Consider the following 19,104-nt stretch of genomic DNA (forward strand, 5'->3'; position numbering starts at 1 on the left):
TTTTCTTTCATCCCCTTTTGGAGCAATAGACAATTGCCAGTTGTCAGCACCTTTTCAAAAGTTTTAGAAACTGCCTAAGGCTTATGGAACTGATGAGTTCTTAATTTTCACAGTAGGCCCTGATATGGTAACCACTGTCATAATACTTCAGGGGTTTCAGTTTAGATAATGGGTTTTAGGGAGGGGCTGTGTAAATATGAATTTTGTGTTCTGCCTGTCAGGGACCAAAGGAGAGCTACACTGAACACATGTTGTCCTAATTTGTCATGGTATAAAGGATAGATTTATTTTTAAAGTGAAAAAAAAAGGTGTGAATCATAACACACTGAGGGAGAGATCCCATGTGAGTCAGGATCCACAGTGTGTAATTTCTATTCTCTTCTTCATAATTAATAGTGAAGAAACTTGTGATTTACAGTGCATTGTCAGGATTTATAATAACTGTGAGAGAACTTACATGGATCCTGACAAAATGAGTCAAGCCACTTTAATTTTTTCATTTGATTTAAGCCCACTGGAGGAAGGCCAGTAAAACACTGGGGGCTAAAAATGCTTTATAACATTAAATATAGTGTTTCTTTCTATGAATAAGCTCACACTCTATGGATGCCTTTATGCAAAGCTAAGATAGTCATAGTCTTGTTCAGATATTTGGAGTTTTTCTGTCTGTAGTGTCATGTTGCTTATTACTGCATTGGGAGCCACATGCTTTCTAGGAACTGGACAAATTCCTCTACCCTTGTCCAAGGGAAAAGTCTGCTCCAAATGCAGGAAAAACAAACTGCAGCAGCTGCCACAGTCCCAGGGCAGTGTATAAAATCCAGCTCCCACTGCCCCTTCCCTTGGCTCTTACCTGGCACCTGTGAATGGTTCCAGCATGGAAAATATTGCAGAGCACTGGGCTGCAGCACTTTGCCCCCCAGTTCAAAGGACTGATGAGTGAGCAGTGTTCTCACATAACCAGTAGTGTCTTCTGGAGGACAAATGCGTGTTTGGGAAAAGCTGATGTGTTACAGGTGCTGCAGAAAAACAGGTGGAAGGAACTCAAAGTGCAGCAGATTTTCCTGGGGCTGGTCTGTCCCACAGCCCTCTGTAAGAGATGTGAGTGTAACTCAATCACTTGTCCTTTCACACAGGCTAAAGAGCCGTTTATAAAGGCTGATTTGTGTGCTGCTGAAGTGTTACCGTGGGGAAAACCATCTGTGTTGTGCTTTGGGTTACCTCTATCAGTGGCAGCCAGAGGTGGTTAACCTGTGAGAAGTGATCCAGATCAGAAGTGAGCAGGCCAAACAAACAGATGATTTGTGAGGAGCAGTTTCCCAGCCCAGCAACATCTGCACAGAGGCAGGAAAGGCTGGGATCAGCTGGGCCCTTTGTGCTGGCACAAAGTGATTGCAATTATGGTATGTGTGTGTGTCTCCTGTCAGGGCTTTTCCTGTGTTAAACGCTGCTTTACTGCTGTGGAACCAGCTCCTGAGTGATGTGGTTGGCTCTGCCTAGGATTGCTATCCCTGGCTTCTCCAGAAACCATCCTTCCAACCTGCTGTCAGCTCTAGTGGGTGAGGTTTGCATGCCTTGTCTTCCTCTGAGATTGTAGCACAGCTCTTTTTCTGCCCGGAGGGAGCCACTTGTGCTGTGCCTTTCTGTGCCTGGATTCAGGGATCTCTCTGCTGGAAAATATCCTGCTCTGTGTTTTGTGCCCTCCTCTGCATGTTTCTTGTTGATATATCAGTGGGATGGGTGGCCAGCTCTTCCCAGAAAGTATTAATAAAGATGTAAGCACAAGTCAGTGTGAAAGGCTAACAAAGCTTGTTATGGCAGAAGGTTTGGAGTGGACAAATCTCAAGTAATTTGTTGCAACTGAGTCATGTTCTGTGGGGGTGGAAGTGTTCCTTACAGCCCTGCCCTGCCTTATTTAAATATTTAAATACAGCGAGGAGCAGCAGGGCCAGTACCTTTTCTGTTGCTGTGTATCTCCAGTGTAGTCTGTTCTATATTAAATTCCTGTACTGCAAGGCAGTAAAGGTTAGTATTTAGAACTCCTGTGGCATTCATGCATGCCTGGATAGCTCTCCCTCGCAGCTTTTTTTCTTTAGGAAAGCATTTGGTCAGGTGCCAATGTCCAGCTTTCCTGGGACACAACCAGTGTGGTGACCTTGGGCCAGCCTGGCCACCGCCCTTCCTGTGATTCAGTTCAGCAGCTGATAATAAATGGACGTCGAATTTGACATTTTGGCAGCACCTCTGGAGTGCTGCAGTGTTTGCCTTCTGGGCAGTGAGGTCCCAGGGCTGGGAGGCACAGCAGGCTGCAGGCACTCGAAGCTTTGTCACTTTGAACGGGCAGTGTCATTGTCGGTGGTGACGAATGTCGTGTCAAAATGTGTTGTGATATTTGCCAGGAAATGGAGAGTCCATAAATGACTAAAAAGTGCTCTGTGACAGCTGTGATGGCACTCAGCCTGCAGGCTGGGCTCTAGAAGATAGAGCTGTGCCTTCAAGTTTACTTTGGTAATTTCTTTTGAAGGCACTTTTCTAGTAAAGTTTCACCACAGTTCGCCACGAAGATGATGAAAGGTCGAGAGGGGAAGTCCTGTGACAGCAGATGAGGTCACTCGGTTTGTTCAGCCTGGAGAAGGAGACTGAGGTCAGATCCCATTGGGGGCTGCAGCTTCCTCTGCTCTGTGACAGCAGGAGGGAAGAGCAGGAGCTGTGCCAGGGGAGGGTTAAGTTGGATTTTAGGAAAAGGTTCTTCCCCAGAGGGTGCTGGGCACTGCCCAGGCTCTCCAGGGAATGGGCACAGCCCCAAGGCTGCCAGAGCTCCAGGAGAATTTGGATAACGCTCCCAGGGATGCTCAGGGTGAGATTGTTGGGATGTGTGTGCAGGGCCAGGAGTTGGAATGGATGATCCTTGTGGGTCCCTTCCAGCTCAGGATATTCCGTGATATTCTCTATATTTCCTTTTAGTGTTCTGGTGTCTGACCAGAGCTTTCCCCCCTTACAAAAGATAACACAGAGATGTGCTCCTAACCTGGGACAGTGCACCCTGGAGCAGGAAAACAGCCTTTGGAGGGGGTTTGAGGCTGCAGGGAAACCTTGTGCCTTAGCAGCTGAATTTCATTAGGCAAAGTGATCCCATGCCTTCTGCCAGCTGACAATCACCAGGTGTATTTGGCCTTTTTGCTAATGAAGAGAAGGATTATGGAAGGAGCTGTAATTCAACTAGGGAGCAGTGTTTGTCAGAGGATTTTATTGAGCTTGCAATTGCATTTTTCTTCGTTACCATACACTCAATATTTTATGGTTGTCTTTATGTCTGTTTTCATTGCCACCTGCTGCCTGGTCTAAATGGGATATTCCTACCCAGGAAAGAATCAGCTTTACTTCAGCATTATAATGACAAACTGAGAACAGAAAAAGGGTAAACTCAGCTTTCACACTGCACATATTGTTCATGGCTGAAGGGTCCAGTTAAGTCAATGTCCAATTATATAATGAAGAGATAGTGATCTGTTTAGCTTTTTAGAAAATTAAATTCCACTGAAACAATATAACTGGGACTGTAGAAGTAGGAGGAAAACTATTTTCCATTCTGAAGCAGGCCTTTGTATAGAGTTGGGTTTTTTTAAACTCACTAACAGTAACTAATAACTTGTACATTATACAGCCCACACTGAGTCATTGTTTACTCAGGGAAATGACTTTCAACAACCAGACTTGTTTGCAAAGTTTAATAACTAAAATATGCAGTTCTGTGCTTTACAAGGCTGCACACTATAACCAACGTTTTGGAGAAAACAAAACCTGGTGCATATTTGCAACACCACACAGCACTGCATTACAAATGGTGCTGCTGCAACTCAGGTTTTGATCTGCAGAAAAAGCTGGTGAGTCCAACGGTGTGGTTTGGAGGGAGGGAAGATTATTGCACAAATTAGTGCTGGGCTTTTCTAGAGTTTTATTGAACCTTCCAAATTAGAGACCAGGAAGCCTTGTTCTGTGTCCATACATCTTGTTGTTTTAAATAACAGGTTGTCTTCCACTCTTAGGACTTTTGGAGTCTGTTTGAACTTCTTGTACTTCTTGAGAGGGAAAGCCACACCTTTGCACCAGGAAGCCAGGAATTCTCTCTCACACAGAATTGGAACTCAGACAGCAAAACAGATGTTTCTTTTGCTTGAGTGAGCACTGGAGTTCAGTTGTGAGCTTTTCTGCTTCTTCCTGGTTCATTATTTGCTGTTCTGTATTAGCATGGAGTTCTCCCACAGATATTGCAGGGAGCCTCCCTCCCCACCCTTTACACCTGTAAAGGTTTTAACAACAGCCAGGGTTTGTGTCCCTGGTTGGTTTTGGGGTTCTGAATAAACAACCAGCACAGCATCCGTCACATTTCTCAAGTAAACCAAGTGCTGCATTTTAAATAGTGTATTCAAAAAGTTTATTTTTGATTTTTCACAAATCTCAAACTTTTTTGAACACAATTTTGTTGGAAAACAGAAAGGAAAACTTTGTCTCATGTGGAAATGAAGGCGAGTACAAAATATGTGACTTGCAAAATCCTCATTTTATTTGTGCATGGATTTGTTTGCTCTTAAAAGTGAGGGAGGGGATCAAAAGCAAGTTCTGCAGAGAAGTACAGAGTGTGTTTTTGTGTGTGCCCAACCTATAGTACTCTGTGGGAATACAGATTATATTTAATTTCGCTGATCTTCTGTCCAGAAATCTGGTGGTTAAGACCTGGGAACAGCAGTTTATGGAGCCATCAGCAAAGCTTAGAGCATCAGCTTTTACCACCCCAAAAATTCTCATGTTTTACTTTTATACTTCCATTAAAACATCTGTACAGTGCTGTGATAATCCCAGCAGGACTGGAATTACTGAGAGAGCCCCCAGGTTTCCTTGGGCATAAACCCAAGTTGTTCTGACTGCAAGGTGTCAGGATGGACATGGGCTATTTCTGGTCAGCTGGGCTGTAGAAAAAATATGGATGGACATATCAAGGTGAAACGTGGTTGTTTGGAAAGGGAATTTACAATTTCGTAACCTTCAAGGGGTTTGAATATTCTGTGCTGGCTGAAGGGATGGAATCTGAGAGAAAACCAGAGGCTGAAAACCCAGAAGGAAAAGTGGAGGCTGAGAAAGGGTGTGAGACCAATAAGAAAAGCAGGAACTGAAAAGGAGTGGGAGACCAAAAGTGGTGTGGGAGGTCAGCAAGGAAAGTAGACGCCAAAAAGTGGAGGCTGAAAAAGTTCGATGGAGATACAGATGTGTGGGAGGCAGAAAAGATGATGAGGCCAGAATAAGCCTGTATCAGAGATCTGATCAATCTCGTTTTGCTCTGTTGGCCTCCACATCCTCCCAGAGAAGGGGACTCACAGACTATTCAGCTGAAGAAAATTAAAGCTCAGCTTTATGGAACAACTTGGGGACAAATGCCCATTGTCCTGGTTCTTGTATTGCTTCAGTTGGAGCTTAGTTTCAGCACTTAAAAATTTGGTTTCCAGCAGAAAGCAGCTCTGTAAATTGAGTCTCGATTGTAAAAGTGCAGATGAGCTGTAGTGCTGTCTGTCAGTTCAATACCTTAAAATATTGTCCTTTAAGATCACCAAAGAGGTGTCTCCTCAATCCACAGAATAAACAGCACTCTCATGACGGCTTTTGCAGGGATTTGAGAAAGCTAGGAGGAATTTGGGATAATTTATGCACATCCAAGAGGTATTTCCAAACCAGGTGTGTTAAAGTCCCTTAGAACTCATAAGAAAAACAACATAATGAAGAAGCACAGTGTCTTTTTTCTTTGCCTGATATAATTAAAGAATACAAGGGCTGATGGTTATGAGCCTTTTACATATAAGGGTAAAGCTTTCAGACGTTATTTGATTCAAGTATAAACCTAATCTGATTTTGAGGTATTTGTGTCTTGGTACAAGGAAGTAGCAGAAAGGAGAGTAAAATAAAAAGATGAGCTGCACTTCTTGGAGAGAAAAGCAGGGCATGACTGGTGCTGGCAGCCTGGCAGGTAATGAGTGCTGGGAGGGAGTGAGGATTTCCTGCTGCTCTGGCAGCCTGGTCATGAGGGCTCCATGTGAAGAGGAAATGTTGCAAGAGATGTGGTGTTCTCTATGCAAAAAAAAACCCTTGTGCAGGAGGCTGTTTGATCTCTCTCTCTCTTCAAACTGAAACCTGAGTGGTTGCCAAGTGTCTGCTCTGAAATTTCCGGATCTAGGTGGGGACAGGGGAGTTCCAGCTGTAACCTGAATGTGTTCAACTGGCAGCTGCTGGTGTCCAAAGCAGTTGAACTGGGAGGAAAATTCCACCAAGTGGCTCCGTGTAGGATGAGAATGTGAGCAATGTCCAGGCTCACGGCCATGGAACTCACAAGCTGAGCTCCTGTAACTGTTTATTTTTTTTTCTGGAGGCTTCAGTGAAGTTGGCTGTTTGTCACTGAGTGCTGGAATGCTGCTTGCATGCCATCAGAATAGGGAGCACCTGTGAAAGGATTGTGGTGTCACCTGAGAGGAAGGAAATCAGTGTTGCTGCAGGGTGAGTGTGCACATCTGGGAAGGAATCTTTGTATGAGCCAGTTATTGCCTTCCAAAGAACAATTAGGTTGTGACAAAACTTTTTGATTTGGAAAGGTAAATTCTGGTGTAAAAGTCTAAAAGCTGTCAGTTTGGTACCTGGCTGCCTGTTCTGAGCAGTGAATTTCTGCGTGCTCAACTCTTGAAAGTGCTTTTCAGGCCACACTTCCACTGGTTTCATATTATCTTAATTGCAAACCACTTATCTGAACTGATGAGTAGTTAACACAAATGTGACACGGTGCTCGTTAGAGTAGAAAATCAATCAGTGTTTAGTGTGGGCTGGATTGACACTTGTGGATTGATAGGGGATGGGGAGGTTCATTTGGGTCGATAAATGGCTCAGTGTGGAGTGAGCTGCTCCTCTCCTGTGTGCTGGCAACCGAAACCCACCAGCAGCAGCCCTCATTTCTAAGGCCAAAAAGTGTCAGGTTTTGCAGCTTTTTGGAGAAGCAGAGCAGTGCTGGGACAGGGTCCCCACATGTCAGGTTAGGTGATTTATGGTGGTGCTCCCCTGCTCCTGGAGCACTGCAGCTGACAGGCTGTACCCCTGGTGGCATTCCTGGGCTTGTCCCCAGGGCTGCCGGGGCGATGCTGTCCTTGCATCACTTCTCCAGGATTTCAGTGCTCAAGGCATGAGGGTGTGCAGAGGGGAGGGGGTGAACAAGCAGCCAGAGAGTCTTGGAACTTCATCCACGTCACTTCCACGAAATGCCCGTTCTTTTGTGTTCCCCCAGTATCTAAGATAAGCTTATCCTGATATCAGTTCTCTTTAGAATCATGGAATGGTCTGCGTTGGAAGATTTTAAAGATCATCTTGTTCCACTTTTCACTAAACCAATTGAAATTGGTTTCACTGTAGTTCTTCACTCCCGGCCTTGTACTTGCATCCATTTGACCCTTTAACTCTTTGAAACAAAGTTGGGAGGGCAGTGATGAAGGGAACAACGTTTTCTATTTGTTTAGCTCCCTGAACTGTCTGGTCAGAGCTGAGTGGATCTTAGTCCCAGTCCAGAGGGGGAGAGGGCCAGGACAGGCACAGCTGGGACAGAGGATGTGTGACAGTAACATCAGCTGTCCAGGCCAGCTGACAGCAGCCTGGGACTGTCCTCTGGCACCTCAGAGGACACTTTCTGTGCCCTTTTCACCTTGGACAAGTGTCTGTAATGTAATGATGTGGGAATGATGGCTTGTGTGGCTGTTCTATTCTTACACTGCTGTGTTTTGATCCTTGCAGCCAGTGCTAGTGAGAAGTTTGTTTGCTAGAAGGTTCTGCAGTCACACTGGGGGACTTTTGTGCTCTGATGTGTAGGCTGATTGGCACTAAAACCTCCCAGCATGTGGATGTGGAGCTAGGCCAGCTGTTTGGAACATAAATGGTAATTAGTTGTTTTCTAAATGTTGGCTTTATCAAGGTTTACAAACAGAACAGGCAATCTCCACTCCAGTGCTCATAATGAGATTCCCAAGCTCCAGCAGTCCCAGCTCCTGAGCAGTGCTGGAGCACCTGCCCATGGAGTCCTGCACTGCTGTGCCCTTTAATGTGCTGTCACCTCAAGAAGAGAGGCACTGATAAATCCCTCCAGGCTGCACACGCTTGGACACAGAGCCAGGAAAAGCTGCTGTCTGTTCTGCCTCTTGCCAAAGCATCTTCAGAGTGGCTGGGATCCAAAATGGGGGGAAGAGCCCAAGGCACAGGGGTCCAGTTGGGCACTGGAATATTTTGCTCTCTTCCCCTTCCCAGAGCATTATTTTGCATGGATGGAGTTTGGGAAAACCAGTGCCCTGAGGGTCAGGATGGGGGATACCTTACCCAGGTGAGGATGCAAGGATTCCCACTTTTGCCCTGCTTTTCACCAGGTATAAAGATCCAAGAAACCTTTGAGCCCTTGTGTGACTCTAACAAGGCATTTGTGATGGGCTGTAGAGCAAGGTTACTGTGTTGTGGTGTCTGAGTATGATGTGAGTGACACAGAAAGGGTAAGGGAGAAGGAATTAATTCTGCTGCCAAAACCTTCCGTGTGAGAGGTTGGATCTGGCTCTGTGCCCACTCCGGGCAGACCTGCAGGTTCCTGCAATTTGTTGCTGTCACCACCAGCAGTGGCACACAAGGAAACAGAATTTAAGACTGCCGTCCTGCAACAGAGACCTCGGGAGGCTATTTCTAGATGGAATTGAAGCTCTGTGTGATGTACTGCACTGTAGCCTCATTGTGAGGGTAGAAAACAACCAAAAGTGGTTTGCCCTGGAATTCTTTATGCTGTAGTGGGCAGCTGGATTAAAATGTTTTGGAGCTTTGCTCCTTTTTGATGCACTGTGTGTGAAGAGGCTTCACAACCAGCTGTCACTCAGCAGGTGAGCTGGAGCGGGTTAGCACTTGAAAGAGTGAGTTTTGGATTAGTTAATTCCAAATTTAAATAGGGGGTTTAGCCCTGCAGCTACCTGCATGTAGCTACTGCTGGGAGCCATCAGCTGTTGTGGAATTTGTCAGCTCACCAGACAAGTGTGTGCTGCCTCTCACACACACCAGGAATTCTGAGAATGTGAAGGACTCTGAGATTCCAGTCCTGTACAGCCCTTCCCCTCCTGCTCTAGGGGCTGGTGGAAGCAGGAAAGGAGGCCAGGCTTGCAATCCGAAGTCGGAGGAGAGGAATTTGTGGATGTACAGCAGATACCGCCCATCACTCAGTGCACTTTGCCACTCCCACTCCCCCTCCTTTGTGGAAAGTCTGATTAAAGGCAGCCGCTCCGCCCTGCCTGTCTGAGCCATACATCCATGCACAAATGCCAGATTCTCTTCATTCCAGGCTGCTGACTTCAAGGAGGACTTGCTCTGACAAGCTGGAAATGAGGGCTGGCAGCTTCGTCTGCAGCTCAAAGGCTTTATCTCTCTTAGACACTCTTCCTAACATTTCCCACAAACACTGCTCTGCTGGCAGGAGCTGCTGCACACACAGGATCCATCAGGCACTTATGAATAAAGCCTTACCTTGTGTAACTCTGCTCAGAACAGGCAAGGAACCCTTCACAAAGCACTTGGCACCTGGCCCGTGGCAGAGCTCGCTCTCCTTGTGCTTCAGCCTCGTTATCTGGGGAGCAGTAGGAAGAGTCAGCTCAGCCTTGGATTCTCCTGTCCCCCTACCAGCCACTGCTGTTCTTTCCTCCACAAAAATCCTACAGTCCAGCCTCCATCTCCCACTTGGGCTGTTTCCATCAGCTGAAACCTGGCAGCTTTCCATCCTCTCCAGCTTCCACACCATATTCTGATGGTTCTCCATCTCAGCCTCTCTTTCCTCTCTGAACTCCCACTTCACTCCTGCCCCACTGCTCCATGAGAGTTCTTTGACTTCCAGGGTTGTTCTGGCTCTAGCAGCAGCCTCTTGTTTCCCTGCTGTTCCCTCCCAGCCCCATGAGGGATGCCAGCTGTGTCCACCTGTTAGGGTTGTTTTGCATGTGCCTGCCTTTAAGGCAGCTGCTTCTGCTGCATTTGCAGCCTTGGACCTGGAATATTCATATTCCCTGGCCTATCTCAATCACTGATGAACTCAGCCTCCACTAAATGCTTTCCCAGGGTGAGATCTATTTGAGATGTAATAATGGTTCTGGAGAACTTGTGTAACATGGCCAAGCTCTTCTTTGATTGCTGTTTCTGTTTCAAAATCAGTATTGGAGCAAGGGTACTTTTACATTCACATATTTAACATGTGGAATGAGATGACCTTAAGCTTGATGCAGTAAGGTGTGCACCCTCATAAAAATTTATCATAAATCAAATTTGAGTCATCATCATGGTTGTGACATAATTTCTGCTTAAAAGGGCATCTTTGATGTCATTGCCATATTGCTTCAGAAGCAGCTTGCTGGTGTTATTTTAGGTTGGGGAGGGTGTATACATGTCTATAGCTTCTAAAAACCATCAGGCCAGTGTCAAATGTCTGCCCAGTGCTTCTCAAGAGTGCACAAGTGGCTGTTAGCAGACAAAAGTCTCTTCTTTTTGGTCTGATTTTTGAGGAAGGGCTGTTATCACAGGGCCTTGACTTATGGCCATGTATTGACATATATGAGCAGAAAGGGGATCCCAATGCTGTCTGCTCCAAATGCTCTCTCCTGACCATGGGGCTGTGTTTCCTGGACATTGTGTGAAGTAAGACTTGTGAAACAAAACTCTAATTTCCCTTTGTGAAGCTTGATACAGAGCACACAGCTCTGGAGCAGTAGGATTTGAGAATTAGAATCGTTTTTGCCATGAGGATTTTGAATAAGGAGTAGGCATGAAGTACCCAAAGCATTTAACCTCTGTGTTTTATTCATCCTGGAGCAAGTGTAATTTAAAGTGGCACCTCTATAATTGATGAAGTATCTTTTTACCATTTGTTTAATTACCAGTTTCAGTGTCTAGAAAGCAGCAGATCAATAATTTACAGTGATGAACTTCCCTGTGTCTCTGTTTTTCTACTTCAGCCGTGCAAACAACAGCTCCTGAAACAAACCCTCAAATATTAATGCTTTCCTTTAGGTGATATAAAAGAGCTTAACCTTTTTTCCTGCCCCAGGTGCACTCCAACACTGCTGAAGCTGAGGGCAGAGCACTGACCCTGGCAAGGCAGGGTTAATTTAGGGCTTGCCCTGCATGTTGTATGAGCTCTCAGCTTTTTGCAGCCTCCTCTCATTGTTGGAGTGATGAAGGCTGGGCTCCTGTTGTTGCTGTACCAGCAGATGCTGCTGCCCTGGCTTTGGGAGAGTTGTTAAAACAGAAAATACAGGCTAATGAACCAAAGCTGCTGCCTGTGGTTTGTATGGTTTTATTACATGATGGAGTTTGATAACAAATGTTGATTTTTCTATGTGAAATAGCTGTTGTGGAGACTCCTGGATCCTTCTGTCAGATTAGAGCTCAGATTCCCTCATGGTCCTGCAGCACCTCCCCAAGGGGAGGTCCTTGATCTGTCCAGGAGGAGCTACAGGATCTATACCTGTCAAATCAGAGGGAAAAAGGTGTTTCCTTCCCAGCGGGATGAGCCTTCAGACAGTTCCTGTTGTGTTCCTGGCTGCCGTGGACTGTGGGGTTTCCCCACACAGCCTCAGAACAGAAGATCTGAAGACACCCAACTTCCATGAGATCTCCAAATCCATGCACTTCTAGCAGGATGATGAACTCTGCTTTCAGCTTCCCAGTCTCATACCTGTGGTTCTTCTCACTTTTTAGAACGAAGACAAATATCTTATTTCTCCTGGACCTGCCTTTGAAACCGAGCAAACAACTTAGTGCCTGCTTCCTTGGACTTGGTATGAAAAATAAACAGGGAATGCATCCCTTTTGTGCCTCTTACTCTGAGGAGTGCCAGTCCTCGTCTCCTGATGGAGAACAAGATGCTGTGGGACAGTTGGCATTTCTGTTAATGTCACAACTGTCAATTCCTTCAGGATCTCCTCTTTCAGCTGGAGCTCACAGCCCTGAAGAAGGTTTTCTTTACAAAGGAGGTGTAAAGGGTCATGAGGAAGATTCCTGGGTCTGTTGTGTCAGCCTCAGCAGGGTCTGAGCTGTTTAGCAACCATCAAATGCAGGATTAGGAGTAAATCAGACAGAGAAAGAAAAAGAGTTTGGACCTAACCACAGCTGGGGAATGAATGTTTCCATTCTCTGCTGAGACCCATGTTTATCCAGATGTGCAACACACATTCCTGAGAACCACAAAGGGATGGACTCCTTCACTGTTCTGTGGTGTCACTGTTTCTGATTAAACTGATGTCTCTGATAATGGAGAAAGCTTTGAAAATGCAGAAGCAAGACTGTGTAGTTCTCCTTAGTTAAAACTGCTTTAGAGATGAGATATTCCTTACAATCCAAAGGGGGCTTAATTGCAGGCCAATAATTTGTTTTTTAACATCAATGTCATCACTGCTTCTTTTATGTTAAAAAAAATAAATCTTGATTTAAGGCAGTTTGATCCAATAGGAACGTCAGTATTTAAACTCTTGGAATATTCTGAGTTGTTTGAGTGAAGCTGATGCAGGTGGACGTGGGATATTCTTCTGAAATGATGGCTGTATTTTCCAGGCAGCCTAATTTTCCAAGAACACTAATGGCAACTCATCATTCCCCGTGGATGTTAAGTGATGCTAAATCTATTTTGGGACAAAAAAGATTCACCAAAGCATTAAAGCCTGTTCACCACAGGCTCCCTGGGGTGCTGGCAGAGCAGTCAGAGGAGATGAGCTCAGCCAATACCCTTCATCTGGTGGCTTTTCCCCTGGTTTGGAGCAGGGCAGGCAGGGGAAAGGGAAGCAGCTCAGACATCAGCTGCAATCTCTGCCCGTGCTGAGCTCAGTGCCAGCCCCGAGCCTGACACCCTGCCAGGGCCAGGCTCCTCTCCTGTCTGCTTTGCAAACTGCTCGGGCCCTTCCTTTGAGCACAATCTGCAATTCCTACAGCTCATCCCCTGGTCTAATTTTGGGTTCATGAGCTAGTTGTTGAAACTCTTTCCTTAAACTTTTCTTAGGGGGCTTGTGCCATCACAATCAGTGTAAAGTGCTCTTTGTTCCTTTACAAAGAAGGGCTTGAAAGAAGTTCAGTCTCATGTGTGTCACTAATAGTTCTATTAGAACTTATTTATAACTTTTCACTGCCTCAAAATAACTGCCTGCCTTAGGCCAGCAAAGTCAGTTTGGAACAGAGGAGAGAGAGACAAAAAAAAAAGAAGCGGTGGAAGTACAAATTGTGCCTGTAAACTCCTCACTTATAAATCATCGAGTTAAACTGCTCCACTTGTTTGAATGTCCAGAGCATCCAATGTGCTCACAGAATTTAACTCCACTTGGGAACTTGGAGTTTGCTACAGAATCGCTGGGTTTGCTTTAAAGGAGGGTCACACCCAGAAGGAAAATAAGAACTTGTTACTCCCAGGTATCACCCAACACTTGTAGGTTACTGACTTGGCTTTTTTCCCTCAGGAACCTGTGGATATGCCATGGAACCAACCTGTGACAATTGTACATTGCAAAATGTACGATTTTGTACTATAGCAATTGCAATTGTACCAATGCAAAATGTTACTCACAGCAACATATCCCTGTATTTTGGATACAAATGATACTGAGATCCCAGCTATTACACTGGTATAAACATCTTTATCCTACTATAAACTGTCCATACAAAGACATTTTGCTGTTCCAGGGTTAGTTATTTGTTGGGGCATCACTCATGTATAAACTATTTTATAAAAAAATCCAAATTTAAGCAAATATATTCCATATGTGAGCCTCTCTCCTGTGCTTTTCAGGAAAGTTTTAGTCATTTGACCTTTATTCTCCTGACTTGGAAGCTTGAATATACTCATAAAATCTTGATATTACCTGTGTTTCAGTCTCCACATAACAGAAAAGTTCATGACTTTAAAAACAAATTGGGAATTCCACTATAGCTTTATTCAAGCTTTATGAAAAGGAAAGACTCCGTGCTGCCTTAAAAGAAACAATTTCATTTGGGTCTTTTGGAGAGAGATATTTCCTTTTTAACCTGTTTTTCGCTGTACCAGTGATCTGATTTTGGGTGTGGTTTGTTTTAATGTAAAGCTACATTAGTGAAAGTTGTCAATTAAAGGAGAAAAGGACAGGAAAGGTCAGTGAAGTTCAGTTGTTTCCTATAAAGCAGTCTGATATAGAAGATAAGTTTGGTATTTGGATTTCTGTAAAATGATGTGTGTTGGCACAGTTAAGAATGATGTCTTTCAGGTAGCCTTCCTTAGGTTTCAGATTTAACCTACTAAAGTAAATAAAGCAACTAAACTTTCTGTTTTAGTGCTGGCAGTTCTAAACAGACAATTCCTGTATTTAGAGAAGAATTTTGCAATCATTTGGGGCACAGGGGAGGTTTGGGATCCTGTCAATACAACATTAATAGGGGTGGATGAACTCTGCTTTCAGACTCCCAGTCTCATACCTGTGATTCTTCTCACTTTTTACAGCCAAGACAAATATCTTATTTCTCCTGGACTTGACTTTGAAACTGAGCAAACAACTTAATGCCTGCCTCCTTGGAGCTGGTATGAAAAACAAGCAGGGAATACAACAGTGTTAGGGTCCAGCCTTACAGCTGAGGCTTTGTCCTGACTTAAATCCACAGGGAGCTCGTTCCCAAAAATATTTTTATCCAAATTTAACTTCCAGATACCACTGACCACAAGCCATACCAGCAGAGGCCGTCTTGCTGAATTGCTTTATAATTGTTATGGAGCAAGTATTACATGAGAAAAGAGGCATAAGAGCATTTAAAATTAGAGCTTTTTTTGTAGCTGTTTTTCTCTGAGTCATAACCACTTGTGTTTCCCAGCTCTGAAAAACCTGCCTGTTGCCTGCACTCCTTTTCCCCCTTGCTGTGCAGTCAAGGATGTGATATTTAACAGGACAAAAATTAAAGGTCAGTCTAAAAATCCTCAGAAATCAAGATGTCCCTAGAGATAAAGCCCAACATGGAACATCCTCTTGGCACAGAACTGCTGCTTTGAGTGCACACCCTTTTCTGGCCAGGTGTGGTGGGGACAAGGGCCAGGTACAAGCAGCTGCTGAGGTCCTGGTGACACTGGAGGAATCCTGTGGAGCAGTGTAGAGAATTGGGAATAATTGGGAATCTCAGCCATGTTTTCATGGGGACTGTGAAGCTCCTGATGCTGTGATGTGGAGAGAGCTTTGCTGTTAAACTCTAATCTCTCATCAATGACTCTTTCACAAGGGTGGTCTGGGTTGGGTTTTTTTAAGGCTCTCTTATTACGTTTTTTCTATTTTTTTTAAATTTGCTGTGGCAAACTGAGCCCTGTATCTCAATGAGGTCTCACCAGCTGACAGGAAAATGTTGGCTGGGATTTGGCCTCACATTTCCCTGGAAGCTGTGTCATTCTGCAGAGAAGAGACATAGGATGTGCCAGGGCTACAGATACAGAATTGTTTGTACATTTTGTCACAAACATCTCTTGCTGTCAGGGAGAAAAAAAACAAAACAAAACACCAAAACTCTGTGTGATAAAATTTATATGGTGCTCATTTCCGTGGCAGCTCTGGGGCTGTGTTTGCTCAGCGAGCTGCCCTGCACTGAGAGCTCCTGGCTTTATCCAAAGACAAAGCAGAGATGGAAAGACACTCCTTGATGGGAATCACAGGGAAACCTTCCAGATCTGTCACTTTACCCAAACGAGGCCTCTGTGAGCACTGTTGTAGGAACTCCCTTGTGTTTGTATAAGAAGAAGGAAAATCTGTCCTTGCACTGGGCTTGCAGGTTTGGTGTCTGAAGGGATGGTGGATGTGGGTTGGAGCTGCAGCTCACAGCAGTGCCTCTGGCTGCTCAAACTCCTGGCCTGGGAGACATTAATTCCTGCAATTTTGTGGGAATGCTGCAGAAATGAACTTAAATGGTGCCCAATGGCCTTGCTGTTTAAGCCAAGATGAGTAAGAGAAGTGTCCAGTTGATGAAACCTTTGTGCTGCATGGATCTGCAGCCCAGGAAGGGGAGCTCTCAGCCTGCCCTCTGCGTCAGCACTGCCCATGTTGTGCTTTAGGACATGGTTGTGCTTTTTCCCTGCCCTTTCCCCATCAGAGACATGCTCAACTTTGCTTTACAAGTGTTATTTTGTCGATTAAAATTCTATCTTTTTCCTGCCACAGAGAAAAGCAAGGGCATTACAGAAGGACAGAGCAGCTCTGATTTGTCCATTGAGTTGCTATTTTTGGCTGTAGGACAGGACCCTGCTCAGCAGAGGAGTCACAGGTTAAACTCTGTCCCTCTGTGTGCAGGGGAGCCCTGCATGTGCTGCCTTCCCCTGATGTGTGAGCAGCCTGGTGTGTCCCTCCTCAGGATTCCTGTCCATCCTTCTCCTCCACGCTGCAAACAGTTTAGTGCTGATCTGGCCTTATATAGTAATTTCCTATTATTAGAAACATTTCCTTGGGATCTTGCTCAGGGAGTAGCAGAGGGAAATCCTGTTTCCTTCATCTAACTTGCAGGCAAAGCACCAGTGCTCACTCTTTCCTTATCTTTAGTGGATGGAACAAGAAGTTTTTGTTGTGATCTGCTTTCCAGCCTTAAGCCCTTTCTAACACTGAGCCTCATTTCAGAAATGCAGGAAGAGAAATGTGAAGGAGTAGGAACTGTCAGTCAGCAGTGTGAGCTGTGAAGTTTTGTCTGCAGCCTGTACATTTTTCATCGTGTTTTCCTCGCTCAGATTTCCTTTGGAAAACCAACTCTGTTCAGTGCTGGATTGCGTGAAAAGTAGTGTGCTAGGATATTTCACCTGAGTGTGCCAGGGATGGGCAGCCAGCCAATGGCTGTGTTAAAAAAGAGGAACAACTTTAAATTAAGGAAGGAGAAGTTTTAGTTCTGCGTGCAACAAGAACGTGTTTTTAAAGGCGAGACTCGTCACTGGACGCACGGAGGGAGATTTGCACAGGCTTTGAACACTTAATTTTTCCTGTGAAAACATTTTTTCCCCTTAAAAGGAAGATGTAGGTCCTGCCACTGGGAGTGACTGTTTGGAAAGTCAGTCGGGAGGAATGCACATCAGCTGGACTGAGTCAGGCTGTTTGTGTTCCCAGCTCCCTCCGAGCCCCATCCCTGCTGCAGGGGAGCTGCTGACAGCCCTGGTGTCACAGCAGTCACAGGGAATTAACTGCTGCATTTCAACTTCGTTGTTGGAGTCACTGCAACAATTGCTCTTGGGATCTGAGTGTGTTTGTAAAATCAGGGAAGCCCTGACAGGGCCGTGAGCGGGAGCAGCCACGGGCATGAGACAAACTGGCATCACATTAAGGGCATCTGGTGAATCTAAAGTGGGACTTTGTTCTGATGGCCACTGTCAAAGCCAGCCAGCCATTTCTGTTTCACTGCTTCAGCAGAAAGCAACAACAAGGAAAATTTGTCTTAATTTGTTAGATTAACCCACTTTCTGTTTTTGCTCACGTCATAGACCCAGAATTATTGTGTGTGTGCAGGAGCCATAACTAAATACAAGCCTGTCATATGTGCTTTTAATCCATCACCAGGGGCATCAAAACAGGGAACAGCACTGGCAGAGAAAGTGTAGGAATCCAAGGAGACGTGTGCATCTCCATTTCTTGTAATATTCTTTTTTTTTGTATTTATTTGTGAAAGACTGAGCTTGGGAAGAAAAGAAGTTTGGTGTTCTCACTGACAAAACTTTCTTGGAACAAACAAAACCAGTATTGACAGTTTTAGGCATTACAAAGCATAAATTAGAATCCAAAATAATAATTTAAATATTCTTTGTCTTCTGGTTTTTGAATGCTTTTGGCCACACATCACTCTTTTTAAGATTTTGTCTGTAACCCTGCAAACACCTTCACACAGAATCGGGGAATTCAGTCAACTTGTGATGTCACGAAGTTTGCAGTAAAATGAAGGAACCTGAGGCACCTTTTGAGTGAGTATAATGAGCTTTTGCTTTAACCTTTCTAGGTGTGCAGTTTCATAGCTGAGCAGGAATGCTGTGTCTGCAGGGGCCAATGTCCTGTGTTCAAACCTCTGTTCCTCACTGCTTGTTTGGAGCACCATTGAGAGGGGAAGAGGAGATGCTTTAATCCAAAAACTGTGTAGAAAAGAGACAATTCTTAGCAGAAATAATAAAATAGGGAGGAGGTTTTGCCTTTTTTCAAGCCCGTTACAATATTTAGCTTTGACTCTTTGGCAGGGTGTTGATTTATCCTTATCCTGCAGTCAGATGTTCATCCTCTGTAGGACACAGGGTGTTTTTCCTAAGCAGTGGGACAAATGTCCTTCAGAGCCTTCAGTTTCTGCTATAGGGTGTTTTAGGAATGTGAGGCATTTTAATCAGTTTTAGATCAGGATGATCTGGACAGCAGGACACATGTGACAGGTTAAAGACATTTCTATTTTTTGATTAAGACGTTCTTCTGACCTGTGAGAGGAAGGGCTCTCAAATTCCTGGCCTGTTTAGGGTGGTTTCTTTCCCATGGTATTTTTGCCAAGTGATTTCTAATTATGGAATGTATCTTATTCTGTAGTTCTTTTGCAAGGCAGAAAGAAGGAATATTACAAAAATCCAGAAAGAACTCACTCACTGAGAGATGAACTTGACACCTTTTGGAATAACATAGATGTGATCCACGTTGACTTCTGAACAGCATAAACCCAAGGCAGCATCTCAAACCTCCAGCTTTATATTTTGCAGTGGAATGTGCACTGCAGAGGGGAACACTGATGGTGTTTTCATGGGGCCAAACTTTTATTTTTTCAGCAGAGCCACGGCTTGTGGGTGTAGCTTAGCAAAGCTCTGCGAGCCTGTGGGAGCAGGGCTGACAGGAAAGGTTTCCAGTCCCCTTGCTTTGAATGTGAAATTATTGTATGCAGGGAATCAGCTGCTTATCTGCAACGAGCAGAGCAATCCCAGTGCTCTAATCCAGGGTTTAAGTGAGTCACTTCTAACTGGTGAGGCCTGGAAAACTTGATTCATCCCTTGGCCTGTAGTTGCCTGTTGGAGTGAGCCAGACCTTGCCAGCCATC

The 19,104-nt window shown here is 44.8% G+C and overlaps 1 protein-coding gene across 2 annotated transcripts in view; it reads left to right on the plus strand.

Annotated features, from left to right (window-relative positions):
• MYO1C (myosin IC) overlaps positions 1 to 19,104 on the plus strand; it is a 49,310-nt gene that overhangs the window by 1,140 nt on the left and 29,066 nt on the right. Inside the window, exon 1 of one of the 2 annotated variants that reach the window (XM_088177141.1) lies at positions 1,427 to 1,559. The exons of the other annotated variant lie outside the window; for it this stretch is intronic. The gene's annotated coding sequence lies outside the window, so the exon portion shown is untranslated. Of the gene's footprint in view, positions 1 to 1,426; positions 1,560 to 19,104 lie in introns of those variants that run through there. 2 annotated transcript variants of the gene reach the window in all.

The sequence above is a fragment of the Sturnus vulgaris genome, chromosome 21 (genome assembly GCF_052056855.1).
Source record: "Sturnus vulgaris isolate bStuVul1 chromosome 21, bStuVul1.hap1, whole genome shotgun sequence".
Taxonomy (NCBI): domain Eukaryota; kingdom Metazoa; phylum Chordata; class Aves; order Passeriformes; family Sturnidae; genus Sturnus; species Sturnus vulgaris.